This window comes from Oxyura jamaicensis, chromosome 2 (assembly GCF_011077185.1).
Source record: "Oxyura jamaicensis isolate SHBP4307 breed ruddy duck chromosome 2, BPBGC_Ojam_1.0, whole genome shotgun sequence".
NCBI classification, from domain to species: domain Eukaryota; kingdom Metazoa; phylum Chordata; class Aves; order Anseriformes; family Anatidae; genus Oxyura; species Oxyura jamaicensis.
The window spans coordinates 42,814,847-42,832,715 of NC_048894.1; the positions used below are offsets into that span (position 1 = coordinate 42,814,847).

A 17,869-nucleotide genomic window follows, 5' to 3' on the forward strand; every position below is an offset into this window, starting at 1 on the left:
CTATGAATAGTCGCTTCTAAAATTTGTGGGTGTTTATCAGTAGCACTACCAAATTAGCAGCAAGGATTCAGTACTAAACCAACTGTTCAGACTGCAAAGAATTCACCACATCTTTTCTTCTGCTGAGTGCAGGGTGCATGATAACAATTCAATGGTCATTTTTCCTGTAGAAAATACAAATCATTAAAAGCTTTAGAACCAAGTGTTTTCTAAGCCTAGCTGAATGGTCATCAGGCTGCTGAGTTGGAGCCAGCTTTCATATCCCTGTTTGTTTGGAGCTGTGTCTAGGCAGGGCTTCTAAATCAGCTTACCAGTGCACCTCCATGGAACAGCTCCTCTGTCTGGTGTCTCACATCAGCATGTACTTTATGGCACTCAGCTTGCAGAGACCTAAGTATCAGTTCTGACACATCCCATCTCCTCACTAAGTGAAATATGCCCAGAGCTCTACACTCTGGATTTTGCGACCGGTTAACAAAGGGGTTAGAGAATAGCAGCTGGCTGAGTACTTGGATCCAAGGCAGGGGACAGAGACTTGGAAATCCCAGAGCATGCCGGGCAGAAATATAGAACAGCAAAATTTAAGCAGAGGAAAGACCAAAAAAGAAAATAGAAGCAGTGTATTAGAACTCCCTATTTGAAGGCAAATCAATGTCTATGAAGATAGGGATAGGAAGGAAGAAGAAAATGCAAATTCTTTTGTAGGGTGCTGTGGCCTGAAGGACTCACAGGAAAGGACTGTCAGTGAAGCGTCTAAGAACACATATGAAGATCGTGACTGTTTTCTTTTAGGCTGTTGTCTCCTGAACTTTGTTAACAAGCCATCTCATTATAACAGTTTTTGTAACTGTTTTGTTCTGTGACACCACCTATTTTTTGCCATTCCAACATTATTATTTTTTTTTCAAAATAAGTGCAGGACCCAAGAATTTGTTTCCCAAGCCAAAATCTGAAATTAGCTTTAGACTTCTGCATGCAGACAAGGATCACTGGGCTTGAAATAATCAGTCCCTCGCAACATCTTAAATGCCAAATACAGCCAAATGATTGTCCACTTTTTGAGAACAAATGGCATGATGTTAAAGTCTACACTGATATAAGATTTCCTATTGTTTTGTAAAATCTGTTACTAGGTCAGTGTTGATTCTCAGCTTCTAACTAACTGGACAAAAGTAGAACAGGTTTTTCCAGGTTTTTCCAATATATCCTTTTCCTTTCCAATTTTTTTTCAGGAATATTTTACTGAACAAATTCACTAAGAGCATTCTTAGAAACTATGAATTTTAAGTGCATATTAACAATCACCTACAGACACACATTTTCAGCTTGTGAAACCTAATTTTTAGACCAGATGATTTCAAGCAATTGTGTTTCAGCAGTTTAAATAATCCCATCTCAGCTCATGTAACTGAGTCACATAAACAGACCATTGCTATGCTTTTAATCCAGTGCTGCACAGAGTCAAATGAATTACTGCACATAGCCTCTACTACTTATTCTGTCACAGAATAGGAAAAATACTGAGAGGTCAATGTATCCAAACCAGACTAACCCAAAATATTTGAATTTTAGATGTTGAATATTCTTACCCAACTGCCTGCAAATGATGCAGCTGCTGAACTTTGAAAAGCATAAGCATTTGAGGAAAATCAGAAGGTGCTCATAGATTTTTTTTTCCAAAACGTTTATTTCACTGAAGAATGTGATTCATTACAAAGTGTTTATCACTTCCAGTAATGAGAGGGAAGAAAAGGGAAGTCATACAACACAGAAGTAGCACTGAATGTTTTAGGCCACGATGTAAGGAAGAGATCTGTGTGCACAGCTCAGGCTTCAGCTGGTGCAACAAACCAGGTAAGATGGGATTCATAGCATATCACTTCGGACATCTGGAAATCAGGCGTTTAATTTAGTAACAGCCTTGGTTCCCTCTATAGCCAGTGGCAAGCAGGCAGCTCCAGAGGAGTCATATGCTTAAGATGGGTTGAATCATCCTCTGATTTGATTACATAGGAAGTAACCAGTTCAAACCTCAGACAACTATCTTTTATCTTGGGTGAGATGAATCCTACTTACAGGAGGGCCTTGCTTCCCAACAGAGACAAAACTACAGGTCAAAGTTCACTGTAAGTGCAGTAAATGTTTACATTATGCAAACAGTGCTTCAGTGCATGGGTCTCTGGCTCCTGAGGGCCAAACACATCCATGACATGGCTGTCCTGTCACTAGAGAGGTTCTTGCCCTGCAAAGCACAACAGCCCTAAGGTTGGCAGCACTGGGAAAGGGCAGCCCAAGGAACAATGGGCCTGTAGCTGAGCTATGCACAAGTGAGGAAAGGAAGCTGTTTATCATCTCTAGGCCATAATGGAGAGCCACTTCCTATTAATTAGAAAAACACAGAAACTGAAAAAAAAAAAAAAAAAAAAAAACCACTTGCGTAATATGATCTCAGAGCTGGCTGATTTGCTAATGTAAAACACAGGGTGGAAAAAAAAAAAGGCTGATAATGTGGAACAGTAGGGCATGACTGCTGATCTCATAGAAAAAACATGCGGAAAATACTATTCAAAACACTGGCAAAATGACTTCATGTGAAAGGCGGATTTCTTCTTTTACAGTGGGCAGAACGTTCCAAAGGAACCTGTGTGCATCTGCCTGTGTGCTCTTTCCATTAGCAGGCGTGCAGATGGCTTGGGCAGCTCAGGGCCAAATAGGCACTGCTTGGTTCAGATAGCATTGAGTGTCTTCATCCTGGATTATGAACATGTCAGATTGCAAACCTGTTAGATTGCATCCGAGACGTTTTCCCTCTTGAGCCCTGGATATAAGGCTAAGAACATTTGCTGTTGTTTGGAGGTCTTGGGGGGCAAAATAAGGTTCCTGGTATGATGCAGTCACTCATATCTAGCTCTCTATACCCTAATAGTAACAGGAGCTGAATTAAAAGACAGTCCCTGCTTTTTTTTTTTTTTTTTTTTTTTTTTTTTTTTTTTTCAGTCTGGACTTTGCAGCACAGGAAAATGCCCTGGGGACATTCTCTACCACTTTCATTTTATAACCGTGTATGTTTTATTATGTTCATAGTAGTTGTGAATGACTGAAGAAATAGGCTTTAATTCAGGTAGATTTTTAAAAACACCTGTAATGCTGAATATATATATATATATAAGATAAAACTTCCCTTTTATTTCATCTGCAGCAAAGAAAATTTAACAGTAATTGCTTTAGGAAGAGGGTATTTGCACTGAAATAGGAAAATAGGAGATGCCCAGTATTTTGCATGGAAGTATAAGGTGGAGTTCAAAATCTTTAGTAGCTCCTAAAAGTTAGGAGGAATTTCTCCATGTGCTTATGAATTCTGGTTATCACTATTACATGCTCAAACACTACGCTCTTTTGCTCTTATTAGCAGAAAAATGTTCTTGACGGGGAGATCAGAGGCTTAAGAAACAAAAATACTGGCTTCTGTCATGCTGTTTTTCCAGCCCTTACAAAATCTATAACCCTAGGCACTGAATGAGATCCCCCACATGCTGAGAAATGAACAGCTAATGAAAAAGACCTCAGACATCCCTTGGGGGTGAACATGGCCTTCTCCTGAACAGGCATCACTCCACTGCTTGGCCAGTTATATGTGCCACATCAGCACTAATAGTGTCACCACAGTCCCTCCTTCCTTCCTAGTAAACCTGTGTTTCCCACCTCTGTATTTTTGGAAACATCAGAGCAATGATGAAACTGAAGCTTTAGCACTTGCCCACTACATAAAAGGTGTGGAGGGCATTTACTCTGGTCACTAGGTGCTTGTTTGAGTGTCTTGTATTGTTTTGTCTTGTATTGTTTAGTCTTTACTCAGCAGCTTCTCTGACACCTGGTGTTACCACACAGACACCTTGTAATTCTGAGACAAGAAGAGTGGCTAAATTAATGATTTTATTGCTCATAAGTGATGCATGCACTATCTTGTCTCGGTAGCGTTATCATCTGCCTTGAACTATTATGTTGCATATAAAAGCAATCAGGAGCACCCAGCTTTAGGCGATGGTATTTTTATTAGGTCAGGCACTGAGCTGACTCAGATGTAGCTTACATTGGCTTTTGGTTCTCTTTAAAGAGCTGTGCAGATGCCATGGCAACTGACCCTGGCTAAGAGAGGCAGGCTGGGCATTGCTAAATGAGACTTTGAGATTTTTTAGTGCACTTCACTGAAGAATAGTCTGACCTCCGTATATGTTGCAGTCAATCAGGCTAAGTATTTTTTCATTAAGAAAATGTTATTGTATAATTTCTGGCCAGACACAAAGCAGTCCTGTCATTTGAAAAGGCTCTCAGGATTGTTAATATTTGACTAGTCCCTATTGCTTCATCACACCAAGCTTAAGAATAGCATAAAGTGATGCAGAGTATATCAGAAGTTTGTCTTTTTATTTTATTCAAATAGGAAAAATACAGTGCCTAATAAAACTTTATTCTGAGTCATTATGTTTACCAAGATTGTATCTATGAGTTTCAGCAGTCCACAACAAGCAAGAGAGGAAACCCAAAGATGGTACGTAGGCATTTCTTAATGCTACATGGCCTAGAGTTGGGAGCAGGATTGTAGCAGAGGTACCTAGAAAAGTCAACACCTCCTTGCTTCTGTTTATATGGAGCTGGAAATCATCATCTCATAAAGAATTTAGATGACACCGTCAGTAACATTTACTCTCTTGGAGAGCAACATGTCATGCATTCTGGTGCATTTTTACTGCACACGTTAGCCTTTATTTAGGGGAATACAAATACAGTGCAACATTTTCAGATAGGTTGCAGTTTCCTGACACAAGAGAATTGAGCAAAATACCATACGGCTAGGATAAGGAAGTTTTTGTAACATAAATGATGCCCCACATTTTCCCCTAAAAAAAGTTTTCCCTGCTCTCTTTCTTTCATTTTTAAAACAGCAACAAACTGAAAATATGTCATGTACCTTAATAAAGGGTTGAAATCTTAATCCCAGTTTTACGAGGTTTATGAAGCCAATGTGCACTGTGCAATATGGGAATTAATCCCAGGTGACTGCCAGGCAAGCCTGATGTCTCTACTTACCAAGTGCTAGTCTCCTGAAACTACACATGTGATCTGTGTGTTTTCCCGTGTGTACAGTGTATTCTGTGGTACACTTTAATGAAATAAAGACAAGTGGAATGTGCACACTTAATCAGTTTAAATGATAGTACATCCTAACCCACATCACCAAGAAAGGTTCTCAGCTGTTCAGGCTCATTCCAGTGAATAATAGCTTTCAAATAAAAAAATAATAATAAATCAAAATTAAATTAGAGGCAAGTGGCAATCTTTCCGTCTAATTACAACACTGCAATTGTCCTTACTTCAGAGAGAGAAGTCCTAGGAGAATTTTAGCCCCTATTTTGGGGGAGTGGAATGAAAAACATTTTTTTGCCTATTTCCTTCTTGTGTGGTTTATTTCTTTATCCAAAAGGCTGTCAGGCTCATGTCCTTTTAATTCCATTGTCTGGGAACATGCTAGCTCTGGTGTGGAAGCGACAAAAGGAAACTGGGGTGTTTCTGAAATCTCATGGAAGAATTAGGGAAAGTTTTAACAGAGCATGCTCTGTATCGCTGTAGAAACTAGTGATTTATCATTTTTTAAGGGAGCACGTTTGGAAAGTTCTTGAAACTAGTTATATAGAATGAAGTGTATAATTTTTATGTATTTTGTTGGTGGTGGATTGTACTTGTACATCCAAATTAGATTTACCCTCTCTCTTTGTTGTTCACTCTTCATATCACCTCCTTTCCAGGACATGTTTCCCTAGTGACTGTTTTTACCTGTTGCTTCCAGATTGTCTGTTTGTTCTAGATATTCTGAACAAAAAACCTCCCTCAGTTAGAAATACACAGTGTGCAGGCACATGCCAGCCTGTCAAACAGCTCTTCTCTCGCACACGGACTTCCTAGGAAGTTCCAGTCATTGTACCTCTTGCAAATTTTAGCACAGTATAAACTTCTGATAACTAGGTTACAGAAAGATAAGCTACTGTGCCACGTCACCGCTTGTCCCTTGATAAACCACATTTACCACCAGGATATTGAAAAAATAGAGTCAAGATATCATAAATACTTAAGTCTTTTTTCATGGGAGGCTTGACAGAATGAAATGTATTCAGAGTTTTATCCCACTTCTAACACTAAATCCTCATTTCCCAGTGTGTGATTTTCACTTCCTAGTCCCTGATAACCCCACTTCCTAGTTCCTGATAACCCCATTTGTGTTTTATGGTTTTTGTTTGTTTATACATATATATATATTTCTCACATGAAAGTTGACAATAGTTCCAATGAAAATGCAACCCAGTCAGGAGTTTGGGGTACAAGTCTGAAAGATTAAACTAGATTGTGGTACCTTTTGCTCAGATTTGCTCAGATTGTGGTACCTTTTTTCAGCATTTTAGATCTTAACTCTACACAGAGCCTATAGAGTAACTGCATAAAAGCATAGCACTATTTCAAGCATATAGGGCTTCGAAAATCATGGCAACAGCCTAATTCTGAACACACTAATATATTGAGAAACCCCTATGAATTCAGTACAATTCATCCAAGAATTTGGCTCCTCCCCTCTCCAAATAGCTGAACTTAAATGCCAAATTATGAAACAAATTACAGAAAACGTGATTTTATTTTTTTTTTTTTCTGAGAAAATGAATCCAATGTAACTGTAGAATGTGTCTTATCAGTCTGGACTGTGTTATCCTGGGATTTTCTTGTATGTGCAAATATTACTGGAAAAAGTCAAAAGAAGTGACCCTTGAGAGCCCTTTCTTATGGGAAATGAAATCAGGCAACATATTTTTTCTAAAAGTGTTGAACAGTGCTTATATGAGGTGGGAAAGCAATTGTCAGAAAATCATTTCTTTTGCCAAATTTTGTATCTCTTCCTCAATATCCTTGTTTAGGAAAGCTGTAAAATCTTGTGGGCTGTTGTTACCAGCAGTAGTTTTGCCTGATTTCCTGTCAGTGTCCATCCAGCCTAGCTTCCTGCCTTGAGACACAGCCAACAATTTGAGATTTAAGTTCAGACAGTGAATCTTGCTGTGCACTTAGCCAGGTATATAATGTTGTTCTTGTACTTGCAAGTGAGACAGGATTCTCTCTTGATCTCTCCAACCATCAGCTTATGGCCTGCAGACTGACTATGAAGAGAAGCAACTTTTTTAGGTTCACATTCTGATCACGTGGGGCACTATCACAAGACAGTAGAAAACAACTACTTGCCTGTAGACACAATATTCAAGCTTCCTTCTAGGTTTCTATTTTCTCTTTTTATCAGATTTGGCAGGAATTCAGGTATCTTCCCACAGCAGCATGGGGAGTTGAGATGACCCTTGCTCTATTCCCCATCGTACTGCAGACCACTGGGCTTATTTGGCAGCTCAGCAGCATCTCACCATCACTGAGCATCTCCCCACTTTGCCATGTGGCCAAGTCAGTCCACCCTGCCTGAGAAATGACTGAACTACATTTTGGGGTGTGGTTGATAACAGACACTTTGCAAAAGAACACAGAACTGCCAAGGGGAACTTTTATAAAGAAGCCAGAATCACCTCCCTGTAGTGCTTTTCCAGGCTATTTCTTACGTCAAAGCCTAGCTTACTTTTCCCTCTCCTCATTTGCATTTTATTGGGTACTCAGGTAGCTACCCTGAAGTCTATTGTTCAATTTTCTTTCTCCAATTTACAGGGTTTTTTTTATCCTTGCACATAACACAGGGCCAGAAATCAGTCTCCACTGAAAGGAAAGGACTCTCCCCTCAACTCCCTTATAACCATTTCCTTAAGTAATGTTTAAAAGCACAGAGGAGATAGAAGGAACCAGCTTTAAAAATCTCAGAAGGATGAAGCATGCAAATTTGCTGGGAAAAAGCATCCTAAATATTACAGTTCCAAATACAGTGACTAAGAATCAACAATAATCTTTTATCCACTCTAACACTAGAGTTTGGCAATACCATTCAGCAGGAACTTCTATGTCATTGATGGCTGAGTCAAAATATTTTCTATGACAGGTCACAAAAATGGTTTTGCAGCATTTCCACACAGCTGGAGAAATAATCGTACAAGCAAAAGGGCAGCAGCTGTGAGACTTCAAAGTCTTACCACAACAGGAATTCTGGAAATGTAACAAACATTTTAGAGTCCTGATCATCTGTCCAGTTCCCCCATCTCTCTCTCTTTCTTGCCTACGTTGTCTCAAGCATTAAGAAATTACCAGTAGAGTATGGTTCTGACCAAATGATCTGACATTTGGAAAAAAATCTAACCATAAATAAAAGTAGAGCTCTTTGTCTTCCGCAGTTGGATGTCTCAGCTTTTAGTATTAAGTTTTTCTTTTGGAAGCCATAGAGTGGGGTGTCTATTTGAATCCAGTAATTCTAGGATGTGTTATGAAATGAAGACAGGTCTGAAACCTCCAAAACCGGAAGCACACAGCTCCCGTGGTCTAGCTTTCAGCCCACCAAACACAAAGTGAGTACTGCCTAAGTACACTGTGGGAAAAGCAGCTTCTTGAGCAGCAAACACAAAATGTCCTGTGACTGCAAGTTTGAACAATATGGGTGAACTACAGGAAGAGAAAATGAGGGAGTAGGCAGGCAATCAGCATAGTAATTTCAGGGGCATTTTTTTCACGGATTTGCTCTGTATCTTTGAGTTACAGAATGGTTCAGGCAAATCTGCAGTCTACAGCATTTTTCCTCACACAAAAGGGACTCTGTTTTCAGTTTGAAGATCCTCAGTTAAAGCAAAAGAAGGATTTATTTAAGCACTCTTGAATGTTATTAAATGCATTTCACATACATCTTCTCAGCAATAGTATAATACAGAGGAAGACTGACCAGCATGTATCTTGTTGTTCTTAAGCCTAGCTTTTGCGACTTTGTTCAGCTTTGCACTATGGGTGCTCAACTTATCATTTCCTGCAGGTACAGTGTCTGTGGCCACCTGTAACAACAAACTCCTCTTGACTTCCATGGCAGCAAGGACGTGTGCTAAGCAGAGTCAACAGCGAACACTGAGCAGATGGCAGTTTCAGATTTACAATCTGAAAATCCACCAGTTTCATCAATATCATACAAATAGCTAAACGCATCTAGTGGTGACTTTGTCATACCTAGGTATGGGGCCGCAGCGATGAGGGGATGTATTTCTGGAAGGACTTAGCAGCCCAGTGCAGAGGCACATGCTTGGAGACACTCAAGGTTCCTTTGGGCCACTCAGGTTACAAACTTTCAAAGATTCCCTTTGCTTTCATGGATGCTGAAGTGGATTTTGCTTTATTCAGTTCTGAGAGATTCCTTTTGGATCCTGCATGGGTACTGAGGCTTTTGAAAATCTGGCATTTGAGATGTTCAGCCCTTCTAAAAGGCAAGCTTGTATTTCAGTGTTTTGCATTCATATTTATACAGAATAGAGTGTGGAAAAAATTCTCAGCCAGCAGAGCCAGTTAAAAACCTACCTACAGTACAGGCTAGACGTAGATATGCCAAAGAAGGGGCATCTTGGCTGATGTGTTTTGTGCCATGAGGAGTCATACAGAAGGTCTCCACTAGGAGGCTCTGCCAGTCTCCATTCGCCCAACTTTTCTGGTTCAGATCAGCCTTACAGATGAGCTCCAGGGCAGGAGAAGGGAGTTGGCTTCTTTTGCTAAGTGCTCAGAGTACACAGCAAGGCTATAGATTTTTCTAGGGCATTACTGAAATACCTAGAAGGGAATTCTGCCTTAATACTACCACACTGTTACTGCAAAGTGTGTCCACCTAAACTTGTCTTCCTGTAGGCCCACTGTCGAGCTATGCAACCACCATCACCTCTACCATGTCAAAATACCTCCTAGTAACTACCTAGATGAAGAGCAGTCAGGTCAGGCTGAATCCAGGCAAGACCAACAGGTGTCTAGCTGAAATGGGAAACACTTTGAAGAGCTGGCCAAAACATTTTTGCCACCTTACTCAAAGATATACAGTCCTTATTCATCAAAGTTATATGGCTGACTCCTCACTAGACTTGTATGATCAAATTGCATTAATTTCTAGAAATGCTTTTGCTTACTTTCAGCTTACTAGGAAACTCTGTCCTTTCCTTGTAGATGGGCATCTCACCCCAGTGATTCATGCATTTGTCACCTCCAGCATGAACCCCCTGTAAATGGAGTGGAATCCGAAACCTGTGAATGGATCCAGAAGGTGACTGCTGACTTTTTCCATGGTGTAAGGTGCTGTTAGCACAGTATGTCTGAATTCAGGTACCTCAGAAAGCTTCCACTTTCTGTCAGTACCTGTTTACAGCCCTAGCCACCATTTTCAAAGCAAGTGAAGAAATTTCAGAGACAGCTGCATACCTCTGATGTGCCTTAGATAATAGTTTTTTGTTTTGTTTTGTTTTAAAAAACAGAATGTGTGAGAACTACTCACAATATGAATCTGATTTTGCTTTGCACTATCTGCACCTCTTGCCAAGGTAATCCTGCTGTGGAATGCTTTGCTGGAACCTGGTCATCTTCCTGAAATATTGCAGTTTTCCCTGTGTGATTGGGCTGGGAGGAGGTGTTTTTTTTTTTTTTTTTTTTTTACCATATGTGACACAATTCAACAGCTGTTTTTATTCCTGAATCCTTTCCTCATTTCTTCCACCTTTCTCAAAACAAAAAACATTTCATGAATGTTGATTACACAGAGCATGTGCAAAGAATCCCATCTAGGCAACTAAAGACTTTACTACTGTTTTTTGATGTCCCATCAAAGGGGCTCAGATAGTGCCTTGTTCTGGTTATGATTTAAGCCTTGGTAGCTCATTTTTTCACCTTCAGACTCTTTTCGGCTTCTGTTACTTTTATCTCTGGGAGGTCGTATAGTTTTTTAAGTACTCTGAGTTTTGAAGCAATTTGAATTCTGAAGTTCCATAAGTGAGAACTCCTGAGGACAAAATTAATTCAAGTGTTTTATTCACTTAGCTATCCGTGGAATACAATTTGTTTTAAATACTGAGATATTCTCTACCACTTCAAACTGTGGGGTTGTAGAGATATGTGTTTCTGATGTGACAACAAAAATGTTGGAAATAGCCAAGGAGAGGCAACTGTCTCATTTAGAATGAAAACACAGGAAGGTGGAAGGCAATATTTACAACTTGCTTCTAAACGAGTGAAATAGTTTAATATTTAAGGTTATTTTGACAAGTGACTAAATCCAAGGGAGTATAGGTCAAACCACTGTAGAGAAGACGGTTTTATATGATAGCAAAGAATGTGAATAAAAGCAAATTAAACTGAAAGGAATACGCCATCAGAATGTACATTGTTCTTTCAAAGAGTAGGGCGGTAAGGGTTGACAGAGAAGGCTTAGATGGAAATGAGGGTACACAGTGCAGTGTTACTGCACTGAGACAAAGACTTCAAAATGCATGCAAGAATATCTACATTGCATAGCAAAAATGCCTTTGGTCTTCAAAGTATAAATAACCCTTGAGTTAGTATTCCCATCATGAGCAAGATTCATGGGTAAACTGGCTCGCCTCCACCCTTTTTCATTGTAGAATATCTTGTACACCCACGAGGCCTGTGGCCAGATGTTTTACCTGTATAGAACAGACTCAGATATTGGAGGTGTACCTGAGTCTAAGCTGTGAAGCACCAGTTGGAAAACAGGAGCTGCTTTGAATTAAGAATAGCAACTGACCTGACTGGAATTCCTATGACAGAAAGCCAGCTGTAAATTAGTGGCCAAAAGACTTCCATGGAGAGGAGAAAGCTGCCTGACAGAGAAGGACCTGGGAGTATTGGTTTATAGTCAGCTGAATATGAGCCAGCAGTGTGCTCAGGTGGCCAACAAGGCCAACAGCATCCTGGCTTGCATAAGAAACAGTGTGGCCAGCAGGGCCAGGGAAGTGACTGTCCCCCTGTACTCGGCTCTGGTGAGGCCGCACCTCGAGTACTGTGTTCAGTTTTGGGCCCCTTGCTGCAAGAAGGACATGGAGGTGCTCGAGCGAGTCCAGAGAAGGGCTACGAAGCTGGTGAGGGGTCTGGAGAACAAGTCTTACGAAGAGCAGCTGAGGGAGCTGGGGTTGTTCAGTCTGGAAAAGAGGAGGCTCAGGGGTGACCTTATCACAAGGAAGGAGGCTGTAGCGAGGTGGCGGTTGGTCTATTCTCCCACGTGCCTGGTGACAGGATGAGGGGGAATGGGCTAAAGTTGTGCCAGGGGAGGTTTAGGTTGGATATTAGGAAAATCTCTTTACCGAAAGGGTTGTTAGGCATTGGAATGGGCTGCCCAGGGAAGTGGTTGAGTCACCATCCCTGGAGGTCTTGAAAAGACGTTTAGATGTAGAGCTTAGGGATATGGTTTAGTGGAGGACTTGTTAGTGTTAGGTCAGAAGTTGGACTTGGTGATCTTGGAGGTCTCTTCCAACCTAGATGACTTTGTGATTCTGTGATTCTGTGACCTGGGTCTGTTCAGCCTTGAGAAAAGAAGACTGAGGGGGGATCTTATCAATGTTTATAAATACCTGAAGTGTGGGAGACAGAGGGATTTGGCCAACCTCTTTACAGAGGTCTGTGGGGACAGGACAAGAGGCAATGACCACAAGATGAAGCCCAGGAAGTTCTGCACCAATATGTGAAAGAACTTCTTCATGGTGAGGATGATGGAGCGCTGGAACAGGCTGCCCAGGGAGGTTGTGGGGTCTCCTCCTCTGGAGATATTCAAGGCTCATCTGGAGGCCTACCTGGGCAACCTGCTGTAAGGAACCTGCTTTGGCAGGGGGGTTGGTCCCGATGATCTCTTGAGGTCCCTTCCAACCCCTACAATTCTGTGATTCTGTAAACTGGGGGGGGAGATGTGGGGAGAGCACCTCAGGGTGGGGGACATGGGGCTACACACTGGGGGGCACATGTGAGTGGCAGTGAGGGTCTGGGGGGGACATAGGAGTTGAAATGGTGAGGGGAAAGGGGGTCATATAGGAGTGGGGGCACACACAACTGAAAATGGAGGAGTTCTCCTCCTCCCTGTTAAAGGGGAACAAAGCTCCCCCATGGCCTTCCTCCCTTTGTGAGGGTGCAGAGCCTTTGCCACCCACTGTCCATCATACCTGAGAAGTTGCTGAAGTCCATTTAAGTAGTTCCCACTGACTGGAGGAGGGGATATAAACCCCATTTTTAAAAAGAGAAAAAGGATGACCCGGGAGTTACAGGCCGGTCAGTCTCACTTCTGTGCCTGGCAAGATCATGGAGCAGATCCTCCTGGAGACTCTGCTAAGAGCAATAGAAAATAAGGAGGTGCTTGGTGACAGCCAACATGGCTTCACTAAGGGCAGGTCATGCCTGACAAATCTGTGATCTTCTGTGATGAGGTTACAACAGTGGTGGATAGGGGAAGAGCAACTGATATCTACCTGGACCACAGCAACAAATGTGACACTGTCCCTCATGACATCCTTGTCTCTAAATTGGAGAGACACAGATCTGATGGATGGAGAACTAGGTGGATAAGGAACTGGTGGGATGGTCACACTCAAAGAGTTGTGGTCAACCACTCAATGTCCAGGTGGAGATCAGTAACAAGTGGTGTTCCTCAGGGGTCAGTATTGAGACCGGCACTATTTAACATCTTTGTCGGTGACGTGGACAGTGAGATTGAGTGCACCCTCAGCAAGTTTGCCAATGGCACCAAGCTGTGTGGTGCGGTCGACATGCTGGAGGGAAGGGATGCCATCCAGAGGGACCTGGACAGGCTCATGAGGTTTAACAAGACCAAAATGCAATGTCCTGCATCTGGGCCAGGGCAATCCCAAACACAAATACAGGCTGGGCAGCAAATGGATTGAAAGCAACTGTGAGGAGATGGACCTGGGGGGTTAGGTGGATGAGAAGCTTGACATGAGCCAACAATGTGTGCTTGCCGCCCAGAAAGCCAACAGTATCCTGGGCTGTATCAAAAGAAGCGTGGCCAGCAGGTCGAGAGAGGTGATTGTCCCCCTCTACTCTGCTCTTCTGAGACCACATCTGGAGCACTGTGTTCAGCTTTGGGGCCCCCAGAAGCAGAAGGACATGGAGGTATTAGAACGAGTCCAGCGGAGCACCACAAAGATGATCAAGGGGCTGGAGCACCTGTGCTACAAAGACAGGCTGAGAGAATTGGGGCTGTTCAGCCTGGAAAAGAGAAAGCTCCAGGGAGACCTTTGTAACAACCTTCCAATACCTAAAGCTGGAGAAAGCTGGGGGGTGCAGTGATACATGACAGGGAGTAATGGCTTTAAATAAAAAAGGGTAGATTTAGATGAGATAAAAGGAAGAAAGTATTTACTCAGAGGATGGTGAGGCACTGGAACAGGCTGCTCAGAGAAGTTGTGGATGCCCCATTCCTGAAAGCATTTAAGGCCAGGTTGGATGGAGCTTGGAGCAACCTGGTCTAGTGGAAGGTGTCCCTACCCATGGCAGGGGGGCTGGAATTTGATGATCTTTAAGGGCCCTTCCAACCCAAGCCCTTCCATGGTTCTGTGATCCTATGAGTGTCCTTCCCATGGGTCTGGAGCTCCAGCAGCTGGAGGGACGGTTGCCCAGATGGAGGAGTTAGGTCCAGGGGTCCCTCTTCCTGCCCCTCAGTGCCTGCAGGGCTGGGTAGGAGAGGGGACGCAGTGCCCAAGGAGAGCCAGGAGGGGACACTGGCAAGGATCTCCAGCCAGGCAGAGATCTCACAGCAGTGGCCCAGTGCCCTGATGGCTGTTCCTCTTCCCTTCCTCTCCCACAGGAGCTTGAGCGAATGAAAAGGCATCTGGCAGACTGAAGGTGTGGTGCAAGGCAGAGGGCAGAAGTTGGCCCATCCTTAGAGGGTCAGAGAGGGGGTGCCAGCACAGTTTCTGTGCAGCCCAGCGGCTTCAGGCAGCTTTGTAGCTAGGCCAGACATTTGTGCCAGAATGTGGTGGAGGTCGCATCACTTGCCTGTGCCTGTCACTGTGCGTCAGCAGGCCTCCCGGTGCCTTGGGGCAGTGGGGGAGCTAGACGGCATGGCCCTGAGCTGGAGAGCAGTGAGGGTCCCTGGGTCCCAGCACAGGTGTCCAGAATGCTGTGCCTGTTTTGCAGCACGTTGCCAAAGCGGAAGAGAAGCTGCAGGAGGAGGAGGAGCAGACCAAGGTAGCATGCAGGGGCCAAGGGGAACCTTGGGGTGCCTGCTGGCACAGGTTGGGTGGGTGAAGGCTGGAGCAGGCACAGGGAGTCAACAATTCCGTCGAGGTTGGACTCAGTGATCTTGGAGGTCTCTTCCAACCTAGACTATTCTGTGATTTGTGATATAGAGGAGACAGAAATAGAACATGCCTGGTGAGTGGGGACTATCCCCCTCCCCTCCCTTGCCCCACACTTGTACCCAGGGGATTCTCCACAGCACCCAGTGGAGCAATGGGACCACCAGGGCTGGAGCCAAGCAACCAGGGATCAAGTGTGGGAGCGAGTTCTGATCAGCACCTGGTGTGGCAGAGGAGCCCAATCCCAGTCCAGGGGTGTGCACATTCTGCTGGGGAGCCCCCGTGGTGATGAAGTTCTTCACTCACCCAACCAAAAATCCTGTTACCTGCAGGCAGCAGCATCAGATGGAACTGGAGGCCATGACACAGGAGGGGGGTGTGGGTGTGCTGTCAGAGGTGCTGGAAGCACAGCTGGTAAGGGGGAGAGCCCATGTCAGCCCCTGCCCTTGCCCCTGCCAGCATGGCGCTCCCTAGGGACAGGAGCAACATGGAGCACCTGGTCCAGGCCCAGGCTGTGCTCCTGCAGGTAACTCCTGCTCTTGAACATCAGCCTGGACTGTGCGGTGGGGCCTGACAAGTGTCCCTACCTTGTGTTGACCTACAGAAGAGGGAGGAGCTGACGAGGAGAAGATGTGCCATTTCCTGCCTGTGGTGAGTATCACCTCAGGTTCCCGAGTGCCCACCCAGGTTCCCCGGCAGTGACTGGGATGGCCAGGACGCCTGCTGCAGCATGTTTGCCCAATGCCAAGGTGTCTTCCTGAGCTTGTGGAGGCTCATGTCCAAGCCTGTCTGAGTGAGTAATTAGAAATGCCTGGAGGGGCAGCCTGTGGGGCTCCCAGAACAGCCCCTTCTGGCATAGGTGCAGGATGTGTCCAGCCTGCCCTTTTTCCAGCTCTTTTTCTGCCCCACAGGACATTCTGCCTTATATTTGTGTGCTTGGAGCTGGCCGTCGCTTTCACGCTGGGTGTTGTGGTGCTCTACACCTACTATTGCAACCAGGAGTTCTTCTACAACCTGCTGCTTCATGTGCTGCCAGCAGATGCCTACACTGACCTGGCATACTTCCTTGGAGACACCCTGTCTCTGGTCAGTGAGGGAGTGCTGCCCTACTGACATGTCCTCCAAATAAAACCAAGGCTTCTCCACCCATTTCCCCTGTGCCTGTGCAAGAAAAGGAACTGACCAGAAAAAAAAGAAGTAGATGAGACCCTCTACAGATAGGTAGGAGAAACTTCACATTTGCAGGGCCCAGTCCTCACAGGGGACTTCAACTACCATCTGTCTGCTGGAGGGATAACACTGCAAGACATCAGCAATCCAGGAGGGTCCTGGAGTGCACTGATGACAGCTTCCTCATCCAAGGTTTAAGAAGAGCCCACAGTGAAAGGTGTTGGGCTGGACCTCATACTCAACAGCAATGAGGGGCTTGCTGGGAATCATAGAATGATTTGCCTGGAAGGGACCTTTAAAGATCATCTAGTTCTAATAAAACCCCTGCAATGGGCTGGGGCATCTTTCACTACGGATTTTCTACTCACACTTCAGTTTGACCAGAAGGTCCTTACTCAGCCATGCTTTTTCTCCTGCATTCCCTGCTGGATTGCCTGCATGTGGGAATTGAGAGCTCTTGCTCCCTAAGAAAAATGTCCTTGAGCTGCCGTCTCTACATGTACAGATCAGAGGCAGCCTCAAGAAGCACAAAACAAGAAACTGTGACAACAAACTTAGCATCCTGGAAAGATAGAAAGGGCCTGGAAAAGCAGAGAAGAGTCTGGGAGGGTAGCAATCAGCTATTGGCTGCTCCAGGTGGTGGTGTACTACAGCCCCAATAGCTCTAAAGGTGAAAAATAACTCACCTTCTCTACAAAATGGAGATTCTCTCCAGGAGCCCCTGTGCTAGGGCTTCTCTCTGCCAGATCTCAACAGACATGACCCTCAGTGAGAATGCCTGGCTGACTCCAGACTCCGTGACACAAATTAGCCCCAAAGTGAGACTTTGTCCACCATCGATTGGTCCCACTCCTTGGAGTAGTTTGGTGAGTGCTGCACCAGTAGCAGTTCAAGCAATATACACAGGTGCACATTTAAGTCATTATATTAAGTCTCTCTTTGCTTTACTAGTGGTAATTTGTAGTAACTTGTAATAAAAATAAGAAGCAAAAATCTCCATTTCCTAGTGTATTATGGAATTCTATGAACCCACTATCAAAACCCTGAGTACACTCTTGAGAGTCAGGTAACAGTCAGAGGTGATGGAGCAGCCAATTGTGGGAAAAGCTTCCTGGTGCACGAAGGGCAAGAAAATCAACAGGAGCCTGCAAGGATTCACCAAGGGGAAGTAATACTCAATCAACTTGATAAGCTTCTCCCTGCCTGTAAATGACCTGCCTGATATCCTGAGAAGTGGATATTGTCTTCCTGGACTTCAGGAAGGCCTTTGCTACTGCCCCCCTCAAGATGCTCCTAGAGACGTGGCTGATGTATGGGCTGGATGGGTCTTGGTGTGGGAGAGCCAATGCCTGCAAAGACCACGGCTCTGCCCTCCTGTGTCCATGTGGAAAATGAGGAGTTTGGTCAAA

The 17,869-nt window shown here is 44.1% G+C and overlaps 1 long non-coding RNA gene across 2 annotated transcripts in view; it reads left to right on the forward strand.

The window, feature by feature from the left end:
• LOC118161300 overlaps positions 1–10,425 on the forward strand; it is a 59,265-nt gene extending 48,840 nt beyond the window's left edge. For both annotated transcript variants that reach the window (XR_004747930.1, XR_004747931.1), the window contains exons 4-5: positions 9,838–9,920; positions 10,116–10,425. This is a non-coding gene — a long non-coding RNA (uncharacterized LOC118161300). The remainder of the gene's footprint in view (positions 1–9,837; positions 9,921–10,115) is intronic.
• Positions 10,426–17,869: the final 7,444 nt, after the last annotated feature.